General features: G+C 25.7%; 1 pseudogene; it reads left to right on the top strand.

The window, feature by feature from the left end:
* The first annotated feature begins 1858 nt into the window (after nucleotides 1–1858).
* On the top strand, nucleotides 1859–2981 carry LOC147469050 (uncharacterized; annotated as a pseudogene).
* Nucleotides 2982–13251: the final 10270 nt, after the last annotated feature.

Genomic DNA, 13251 nt, shown 5'->3' with positions numbered 1-13251 from the left:
TCTTCTCTTTTGTTTATTTATTATTTCAATGATATACTTAATATCATAAGCAAATATAACTATGGGCAATACATATGATTGTTGGATTATATCCCGTTCCATGAAAACATTTTCACAAATCCATGACAATTGCATAGAAATTGCACATTTCCTATAAACAATAAGACAAGTATTGATTTGTACTGGTTCTGCCTCGAGTAGACGAATTATGTATTTCCTCATTTATGATAGACTGTTTTTTTTCAGTGATATACTTTACCTCTTCTTTTTTTATGCTGTTATTTGCGGACGCATGACATTTTGCGTTACCATGTATACAAATATTTTAATATAAAAATGTAATCAGCTCGCCGAAACTATATTTCTTATACATTAGTAACCCAAGAGGTTAAAGACTATATCCAGCAAATAATCCTGCAGACAATACATATGCTTGGAAAATTATATGATATCCCGCTCTGTGAACACATTTTCACAAATCCATAACAATAGCAATTCTGTAGGTTTCAAGGATAGAAATTGTACTTTTACTATTTATAATAAGAAAAGTATTAACTTGTACGAATTATGCATTTCCTCATATTTCGGGGACGCGGTTAAGAAAGCCGAGTTCCCAATAATGGGTACATATACCGCCAAGGTCTTGTCAAAAGTGTAGTTATCAGTTTCAGACAACATGCAGAGCCTATTGGTGATCGTTTTCTTAGCTAATGTGGCAGTGTGCAATAGTGCCGACTATGGGTCGCCTAACGTGTACGAACTTTTGTCTCCTGCACGGCTGAACTACGGTTTCAACGCAGGAATTCGCCTTCCTCAGCTTCCCTCACTCACTTTTAAAGAACAAGAGATTCCTCTTCCAGTTCCTGATTTGGCGAATGTGGAAATTCCATTTGTTTATCCCATATTCAACATTCCCAGTAGAAAATTGCAAACTCCCAAAACTTATTAGAGTAAAGATGGAAACAACGAGTCTCGATTTTTGTACACTAAGTCAAGCTATCATTATTATATAAACTTTTGGTAGTATATAATATATGGTACTATTTCCCTCGTCAGATATTTGTCCTACTCTACTCTACACGCAGTAATACAGTACATCCTCTCTCTCTCTCAGACGGACATATGTATATATGTATGTGTGTTTGCATACGTTTATTCTGTAATTATCCATCAAACTTTTAAGATCTTGATTTATCTAAATAATTACAATAGAATACACACTTAAATCCAAATTTTCACCATACAATTTCATAGAATGGTAGCCTAAAAGTGGCGAATAATTATAATTATTTTGACACAGCATCGCAAAAGTTTGTAAATATGGGGAATATAGATAGGGAAGTCCAGGGCCAGTGAATGTGGGTTTCCTGTAAGCACTGCCATCAATGAGGTTGATGGCAGTCTCGAGTGATCATAATCTATATTAGTCACACAACCCACATGGTTTGTTATGTAGTTATTGTTATTGATCATTCATTGTTCCTTTTAGTAGTAAAATTGATGATATTGATATAAGCATCGGATTATTATTATATTTCTGATTATCTAATTATCATTATTCAAATGAAATTGTAAATAAGGTCAGGTTAACGAAAGGTAATCAATTTAATTTTCCTTCCATGTATAATCAGAATATCATTGTTATTCATATAATTTTGGTAGCAACATTTTATTAGGTGTTTATTGTTTGAGACACACATAAGGATATACTGTATATATATATATATATATATATATATATATATATATATATATATATATATATATATATGTATGTATATATATATATATATATATGTATATATATATATATATATATATATATATATATATATATATACATACATATATACATACTAATGTTCCTCTCAATAAAACCACTGATATAATCATAAGCAATACTACCTCATCACTCTTAAACTCGTATGGTCTGAACAAGACAACTTACAAGAAACTATTGGATATAGCTGCTTACAATTCAGTGTTTACTTTTAATGACTCTGTCTACACACAGATAGACGGTGTAGCAATGGGATCGCCACTTGACCCTTGTTACGCCAACACCTTCCTTTGCCACCATTAACAAGCTTCGTTTAATAATTGTCCTTAGAATTTCAAACCTAATTTATATCGTCGTTACATGGATGATACTTTCTTACTCTGTAATGACCCCTCTCGCATTAACCCTTTCCTTTCATACTTCAATTCACAACATCCCAATATTAAATTCACTTGTGAAATTGAACAAAATAATCAACTATCATTTCCTGATACCTGCACAAATTTTCGTAAAAATTGCTTCTTCACCAGTGCTTACAGGAAACCCACATTCACTGGCCCTGGACTTCACTATCTATATTCCCCATATTTAGAAGCTAAACAACCTCACAACATATAACATAAACTTGGACCAGTTTCCATAAAGAAGTTTCATATGGGTACCCATCTTACCTATTTTATAAAGCACTACGCAATTTTCTGTGTCAGAAATTCGACCCAAAGCCTGTACCAACTACAGTCAACAAAGACATTAAATATATAAAACACATATATGGGCGGTGTTAGTTTTGATCTTTGAAAATGATTGAATAAAATCATCAGACAATGCTATCCTCAGATCTGTCTTCGGTTTGTGTTTTTTACAATTCTACAAATTTCATAAAGAAAAAAGTGTGACTCTTTTTACTTGTCCTAGCTGTCAGGCTAGGTACGTGGGGTCAACCTCACGATGGCTCCGTCACCGCATTCTCGAACACAAAGGCAAGTCAATCAGGACAGGCCTACAGCTGAGTAAACCATCCTTCTTAGCAATTAGAGAGCATTCTCACCTCCACAATCACCCTTTTAACAATACTGATTCCAAAATCTTGACCTCCTACCTTAGCAGATTTGACCTGAACATAACAGAATCACTTCACATCCTAACCATGAAACCATCACTAAACAATACTTCCACTGCAACCACCTTGTTTACCTTTTAAACTACCAACCACCCATTCCTTTGGTTAATACCTTATTTGCTATACTGCTTTTTTGTCTGTGGTCATTTGATGATTTTGTGTTTTATAATTCTATATCTTATTAATTGTATAATTTTGAATGTATTATTATTTTTTCCCCTGTTTTCTTCCTTATAAGAATTCGTTTCCAGGGGGGCTCATCTATAACCCAGTGAATATATATATATATATATATATATATATATATATATATATATATATATATATATGTATATATATATAATATATATATATATATATATATATATATATATATATGTATATATATATAATATATATATATATATATATATATATATATATATATACATAATGTGTGTGTGTATGTAGATATATGTATATGTATATATATATATATATATATAATGTGTGTGTGTATATATATATATGTATATGTATATATATACATATATATATATATATATATATATATATATACATATATATAATGTGTGTGTATGTATATATATATATATATATAATATATATATATATATATATATATATATATGTATATATATATATAATGTATGTGTATATATCTATATATATTTATATATATATATATATATATATATATATATATATATACATATATATATAATGTGCGTGTGTGTATGTATATATATTCATATATATACATATATATATATATATATATATGTATATGGATGTATGTGTATATATATAATATATATATGTATGCATATATAAATATATATATATATACATATTGTATATATATACATATATGTATAGATATATATAAATATACACCTATATATAAATACAGATATATATACATATACATATATATATATATATATATATATATATATATATACATATACATATACATATATATACATATATATACATATATATACTTATATATACATATATATACATATATATACATATATATATATATATATATATATATATATATATATATGTATGTATATATATTATATATATACATATATATACATATGCTGTTATCATTATTATGTCAAAAGTTCATACAATAACGATAGATTGGCTCAGTGTACAAAAATAAGGACTCGTTGTATGCTATCTTTATTCTAATAAGCTTTTGGGGTTTGCAGTTTTCTACTGGGAATGTTGAATATGGGATAAACAAATGGAATTTCCACATTCGCCAAATCAGGAACTGGAAGAGGAATTTCTTGTTCTTTGAAAGTAAGTGTTGGAAACTGAGGAAGACGAATCCCTGCGTTGAAACCGTAGTTCAGCCTTGCTTGGGACAAAAGCTCATACACGCTTGGCGATCCATATTCGGCACTATTACAAACAGACACAGTAGTTAAGAAAAAGATGATCAATAGGCTCTTCATGTTGTCTGAAACAAGAAAACAGTGTTAACTACACTTTTGACAAGTCCTTTACGGTATATGTACCCATTAATGGGAACTCTGCTTTCTTAACCGCGTCCCCTAAATGGCTATACACCACAAATGAGGAAATGCAGAATTCGTTCTTTAATGCCAAAACCAAATATGTATAGCACAATGTAATACTTTTCTTATTGGATAGCAAATTTGAAATTAATATCCTCGAGAACCTTCAGAATTACAAATTGATTTGGATTTTCGAAAATGTCTTCACGGAGAGGAAAATAATATAAATCTCCAAGAATATGCATTATCAGTAACTTCAATTAATGGATATAGTCTTTAGCCTCTTATGATGCCAAAACCAAATGTGTAAAGCACAATGAAGTACTTTTCTTATTGTGAATAGCAAATATGTAATTAATATCCTTGAAAACCTTCAGAATTGTATATTGAATTGGATTTTTGAAAATATATTTGTGAGTTTTTGTAGTAACGCAAAATGCGTTTATCAGGAATAATGAATGCGAATGTGCATATATATATATATATATATATATATATATATATATATATACGTATAAAAACATAAATTCTTACGTTTTTATACTAATTATGTATATAAATACACACACACACACACACATATATATACACACACACAAATATATGTATATTTATATATATGTATGTATATTTATATATATGTATGTACATTTATGTATATATGTATACATAAGTATATATATATATATATATATACATATATATATGTATATATATATGTCTATGTATACATTTGTATACATATATATATATATATAAATATATATATATATATATATGTATAAATATATGTATATATATATGTATATATATATGTATATATATGTATATATATTACATATCATATATGTAATATATATACATATATATACATATATATATACATATATATATACATATATTTATACATATATATATATATATATATATATATATATATATATATATATATATATATATATATATATAACAAGATATCGGGAAATTACATGTAATTTCAAAATAAAATTCTGATAATATGATAAAAAAAATGAAATGATGACGAATAAACAGAAAGTAGAAAATTTTAATTGAAGAGCATTCAGTTTACCTGACATTTTTGTATTTTCATTTTGAGACCAAATGTTAGATTTGATTGTAATAAAAGTACAGTATAAATGAAAAACTCTAACATCAACAAAAGCTGATAATGGCAATATTAATGATGATGAATACACTTACAAATATAAGAAATTATAATGATTATAATTAAGTGATAAAAAACAGTAACACCAGTAATAATCAAATAATAATTATGTAAATATTCATGTATTTATATATGTATATATGAATAAACACACACACACGCACGCACACACACACACACACACACACACACACACACACACACACACACACACACACGCACATATATATATATATATATATATATATATATATATATAGAGAGAGAGAGAGAGAGAGAGAGAGAGAGAGAGAGAGAGAGAGAGAGGGAGAGAGAGAGATAAAGATATATAAAATGCTGATAATATGAATTTATATATATATATATATATATATATATATATATATATATATATGTATATATATAAATATATATATATACATATATATATATATATATATATATATATATATATATATATATAGTTAAATAGATAGATATAGATACGTATATATATAATACATATATTATATATACATGTACCGATATGTTATGGATTTGTGAGAATGTTTTCACGGAGCGGGATATAACTCTACAATCATATGTATTGTATGTGGTTTTTATTTGCTGGATATACATGTAGTCTTTAACTTCTTATGACACTAAGATAATAGAAATCTACTTCTGACGAACTGTTTACATCCAATCTTGATAAATTTGTGTTCGTGGAAACGCAAAATCACATGAGTCCGAAAACAACAGCGTCAGAAAAGAAAAGGTAAAGTATAACATTGAAAAAAACGGAAATAATATTCTAGGTTCATCATTTAGCAAGAACTCGCAGAAATACACCAAATGCGAAAAAAATACATAGAATAACAATAATAATGTAAATAATAAACAGACAAAAGAGAAGAGCAAAATACAATAGTATTCAGTTAACCCGTCCCTTGAAAGCCGCGTTTACAGGTGATAATAGCCAGACAGATGAACAGTCTTTAATCTCTCCATTTTAATGGATATCGCCGCAAGGACGAGAAATATAATATGATAGCCAATCCTCACACAACTGTCATGCCAACTAGTGGTCACTTTGAAGATATGGGCCAAGAGTTACGGATTTACAACAATAATAATGTCAATGAAAATAACCATGATAATTGTATTAGTAATACTAACCATTGTAATAATGATACAAATATGGTAATAGCAGTGTTAATAAGTTCATCTTAACCAAAATAATTGCCATTAAAAGGAAAATGATAATGATTATAAGAATGAAAGTTTATGATGAACGTTATATGATTATCGTAAGAATGAACCGATTTTACTGAAAACGATGATTGTAATGAAAAAGATTATTATAATGAAAAAAAAATAAATATAATAAAAAAAATAAATATAATGAAAAGGATCATTATAATAAATATGATTATAATAAAAACGATTATTATATAAAAAATAATCATTACAATAAAAACTCTTTTTGTAATAAAAACGATCGTTATAATAAGACAATCAATACAAATAATTATAAAAACTACAATTATAATTAAATGGTCATCTTAATATGATCATTATAATGAAAATGATCGTTATAATGAAAATGATCATTATAATTTGAAAAGATGATCAACAGGCTCTTCATGTTGTTTGAAACGAGAAAATGTCAATTATTATAGGACAGTTCATGAAGATGGTCATCCAAATTATAATTTTCATGAAAATAATTGTAGCAACGGATGGTTATTTTGAAAATAAACTAGTAATGAAAATGAAAATTATAATAATACACTTAAAAATATTATTATTATGAAATAAGTATAATAATCATCATAAAAATTATGAAATTAATTTCATGGGACAAAAAACATGCGTATTGTTACAAGGATAATTATTGTTTTTATTCTGATATTTACAATTTGATATTTTTCTCTGGGTCTTATTTCCTATTTGATATTTTTCCTTCAGTTCTGATTATAGAAATGATAATGATAATAGTATTACTAATAAAGACAATTATACTTACAGCAACAACAAGAAATAATATTGATAATTAGGCGATGACAAAAAAAAAAAAAAGAATGCATAAAAAAAAAAACGAAAGGACAATAACCATATAAATTATACTAATATCATCACTTCTACTAGTAGTAGCAACTGCAGATATTCAATAGACTATATATATAGGACATTTTCTGCATGTCGTGGCTTTCATGCCCATGTTGTGCCAATGTCAGGTTCACGGCTCAAAAGTAGTTTTCTTTTCATCATCATGATCATTATGATAAATATTCTTAATGCTACCATATGTAGCATGCCAGAAAGTTTATACAATAATGAAAGATTAACTCGGTGAACAAAAATCAAGACTAGTTTCCAATCTTTATTCTAATAAGCTTTGGGGGTTTGCAGTTTTCTACTGGGAATGTTGAATATGGGATAAACAAATGGAATTTCCACGTTCGCCAAATCAGGAACTGGAAGAGGAATCTCTTGTTCTCTAAAAGAAAGTGTAGGAAACTGAGGAAGGCGAATTCCTGCGTTGAAACCGTAGTTCAGCCTTGCTGGGGACAAAAGCTCATACACGTTAGGCGACCCATATTCGGCACTATTGCACACAGCCACAGAAGTTAAGAAAAAGATCACCAATGGGCTCTTCATGTTGTCTGAAACGAGAAAGCGGTGATAACTACACTTTTGACAAGACCTTTACGGTATATATACCCATTAATGGGAACTCTTCTTTCTTAACCGCGTCCCCCAAAAGGTTGTTTACTACAAATGGGCAAATGCATAATTCGTTCACTTGAACCCTACTTTGTATAGCACAGGTTAATAATTGAAAATCTTCAAAATTTCAAAATGGTTTGGATTTGCGAATAGGTCTTCACGGAGAAGGAAATAATATAAATGTACAGAAATATGCATTATCAGTAATTAAATGCTGGATATAGTCTTTAACCTCTTATGATACTGAAGAGACTCAATTTATTTTTGACGAACTCATGACATTTTATCTTAAACTAAAATACCATGCGTGCGAAAACACGAAAGCAAAAGAGAAAAAATATATATATCTCTAAAAAAGGAAAAATACAATACTGAGTTCATCGTTTAAACAAGAACGCGGCGAACTACACCAAATTTGAAAAGAAAATGTATATCAACAGTAATAAAAATTAATGACAATTAAACAAAGGGGAAAATTCCAATTCAATACTATTCAATTAACCCTTAGAAGCCTCATTTACTGATGATTGCTGCTGTAATTAATGTGACGATGTTATTCATAGTGATATGTTGATTATAATAAAAATATTGATTATAATATAAATATTGATTATAATAAAGATATTGATTATAATAAAGATATTGATTATAATAAAATATTGATTATAATAAAGATATTGATTATAATAAAATATTGATTATAATAAAGATATTGATTATAATAAAATATTGATTATAATAAAGATATTGATTATAATAAAGATATTGATTATAATAAAGATATTGATTATAATAAAGATATTGATTATAATAAAAATATTGATTATAATAAAAATATTGATTATAATAAAAATATTGATTATAATAAAAATATTGATTATAATAAAAATATTGATTATAATAAAAATATTGATTATAATAAAAATATTGATTATAATAAAAATATTGATTATAATAAAAATATTGATTATAATAAAAATATTGATTATAATAAAAATATTGATTATAATAAAAATATTGATTATAATAAAAATATTGATTATAATAAAAATATTGATTATAATAAAAATATTGATTATAATAAAAATATTGATTATAATAAAAATATTGATTATAATAAAAATATTGATTATAATAAAAATATTGATTATAATAAAAATATTGATTATAATAAAAATATTGATTATAATAAAAAATATTGATTATAGTGAAAATATTGATTATAATAAAAATGAATACAGTGAAAATATTAATTATAGTAAAAATGTTAATTGGAGGATAAATGTTAATTATAGTGAAAAATAATTATAGTATAAATTTTAATTATAGTGAAAATATTATTTTTAAAGAAAATGTCAATGATATTGAAAATGTTAATTACAATGAAAATGTTCATAACGGTGAAAATGTTAATTACAGTAAAATTATAATTATAGCGAAATGTTAATTACAGTGAAGTGTTATTTACAGTGAGAAGTTAATTATAGTGAGAATGTTAATTACAGCGAAAATGTTAATTAGTGAAAATGTTAATTACAGTGAAAATGTTAATTACTGTGAAAATGTTAATTACAGCGAAAATGTTAATTAGTGAAAATGTTAATTACATTGTTGAAAATATTAATTATAGTGAAACTGTTAATTACAGTTGATATTGATTACAAAGAAAATGTTTGTTATAGTTATAATGAAAATATCAATTTTAGGAAAAATGTTCATCATAGTGCAAATGTTCATTATAGTGCAAATGTTCATTATAGTGCAAATGTTCATTATAGTGCAAATGTTCTTTATAGTGCAAATGATCATTATAGCGCAAATGTTCATTATAGCGCAAATGTTCATTATAGAGGAAATGTTCATTATAGTGAAAATATTCATTATAGGGTAAATGTTCATTATAGTGCAAATGTTCATTGTAGTGCAAATGTTAAATGTCATGTCTAAAACGTTTGCTATGTTGTCTCAAATTACATCACAATCATTCGCTATCACTCTTTGAACCTGTATACTGAAAACAAGTTCGACCTTCAGACCATTGGAAATTAGCATCGTGCATCAAGTTCAAGATTTTATGTGTATTCTGTTGTAATTATTCAGATAATTCATTCTTATTAGAAGCTTTGATGAACATAATAGATATGTGTGTTTGGACGTATATGGATGCATTTGTCAGCAGAGCAAATTAGTTGAATGCGAGAGAATGCACGTGCCACTTTACCTTAGACATTAGATTTAAAAGCTAAATCTATACATTTTATCACTATTATCTTCATGATTATTATGATCAATATCTTAAATGCTATTATAATTATTATGCCAAAAAAGTTTATATGATAACGATAGATTGACTCAGTGTAGAAAAATCGAGATTCGTTGTTTCCAATCTTTATTCTAATAAGCTTTTGGGGTTTGCAGTTTTCTACTGGGAATGTTGAATATGGGATAAACAAATGGAATTTCCACATTCGCCAAATCAGGAACTGGAAGAGGAATTTCTTGTTCTTTGAAAGTAAGTGTTGGAAACTGAGGAAGGCGAATCCCTGCGTTGAAACCGTAGTTCAGCCTTGCTGGGGACAAAAGCTCGTACACGTTAGGCGACCCATATTCGGCACTATTGCACACAGCCACAGTAGTTAAGAAAAAGATGATCAACAGGCTCTTCATGTTGTCTGAAACGAGAAAAAAAGTGATAACTACACTTTTGACAAGTCCTTTACGGTATTTGTACCCATTAATGGGAACTCTGCTTTCTTAACCGCGTCCCCTAAATGGCTATACACCACAAATGAGGAAATGCAGAATTCGTTTTCTCTTGCCAAAACCAAATGTGTATAGCACAATATAATTCTTTTCTTATTGTAAATAGCAAATATGTAATTAATATCCTCGAAAACCTTCTGAATTGCAAATTGATTTGGATGTTTGAAAATGTGCTCACGGAGAGGGAAATGATATGAATTTCTAAGAATATGTATCATCAGTAACTTCAGTTAGTTCAATTACTGGATATAGTCTTTAGCCTCTTATGATGCATAAGATATATGGAATTTATTTTTGACTAACTGATTACATTTAATCTTAAACTAAGAATATATTTGTGAGTTTGTGTAGAAACGCGAAATGCGTTTACCAGGAATAATGAATGCAAATGTACATATATATATATATATATATATATATATATATATATATATATATATATATATTCATTCATTCATTCATTTACATTACATATATATATATATATATATATATATATATATATATATATATATATATATTCATTCATTCATTCATTTATTTACTTATATATATATATATATATATATATATATATATATATATATATATATATATATACATACACGTGTGTGTGTGTGTGTGTGTGTATGTATACACACACACACACACACACACACACACACACACACACACACACATATATATATATATATAGATATATATATATATATATATATATATATATATATATATATATATATCTATATATATATATATATGTGTGTGTGTGTGTGTGTGTATTTATATATGTATATGTAAGTATATATATATATATATATATATACATATACATGAGTGTATATATATATATAATATATAATATATATATATATATATATATATGTATATATATGTATATATAAATATATATACATTTATATATATATATATATATATATATATATATATATATATAAATATATATAATTATAACTATATGTGTATATATATGTGTATAAATATATATATATATATATATATATATATATATATATATATATATATATATATATATATATATGTATATATATACATATATATATGTATATATATACATATATATATATGTATATATATACATATATATATATATATATATATATATATATGTATATATATACATATATATATGTATATATATACATATATATACATATATATATATATATATATATATATATATATTTATAAATTTATATATATATACATATATATCCAAAACAATATATCGGGAAATTACGTGCAATTTCAAAATAAAATTCTGATAATATGATAAAAAAAAAGATGAATAAACATAGTAGAAAGTTTTGATTTAGGAGCATTCAGTTTACCTGACATTTTTGTATTTTCATTTTAAGACCAAATGTTGAATTTAATAGTAATAAAAGTACAGTATTAATGAAAAACTGTAATATCAAGAAAAGCTGATAATGGCAATATTAATGATGATGAATATATCATAAGACAATTCATGAAAATTGTCATCCAAATGATAATTTTCATGAAAATTATTGTAGCAACGGATGGTTGTTTTGAAAATAAACTAGTAATGAATGCGTGCAAAAACAACGGTAGCAAAAAATAAAATAAGATTATCACTAAAAAAGAAAAATACAATACTGAATTCATCGTTTAAAAAAAAACGGCGAACTACACCAAATTTGAAAAGAAAATATATATCAACAATAATATTAAAAGAAGAAAAAAAAACAATAACAATTAAATAAAAGGGAATATTCCAATTCAATACTATTCAGTTAACCCTTAGAAGCCGCATTTACTGATGATGGCTCCTGTAATTAAAATGAAAATATTAAAGTGACGATGTTATCTATGATGAAATGTTAATTAGGGTGAAAATGTTGATTACTGTGAAAATGATTATAGTAAAAATATTAGTTATAGTGAAAATGCTGATTATAATGAAAATGAAAACAGTGAAAATAATAACCATAGTGAAAATGTTAATTAGAGGGTAAATATTAATTATAATAAATATGGTTATAGAATAAATTTTAATTATAGTGAAAATTTTGCTTGTTGAAAACACGTTCGCTATAGTAAAATGTTCACTATAGTGAACATTTTCACTATAGTGAATATGTTC

Source organism: Penaeus japonicus, unplaced genomic scaffold (assembly GCF_977035675.1).
Source record: "Penaeus japonicus unplaced genomic scaffold, GWHDUDI00000001_assembly GWHDUDI00000024, whole genome shotgun sequence".
In the NCBI taxonomy this organism is placed as follows: domain Eukaryota; kingdom Metazoa; phylum Arthropoda; class Malacostraca; order Decapoda; family Penaeidae; genus Penaeus; species Penaeus japonicus.
The sequence above is the reverse complement of the archived record's forward strand: the minus strand, read 5'-3'. Positions and strand labels throughout refer to the sequence as shown.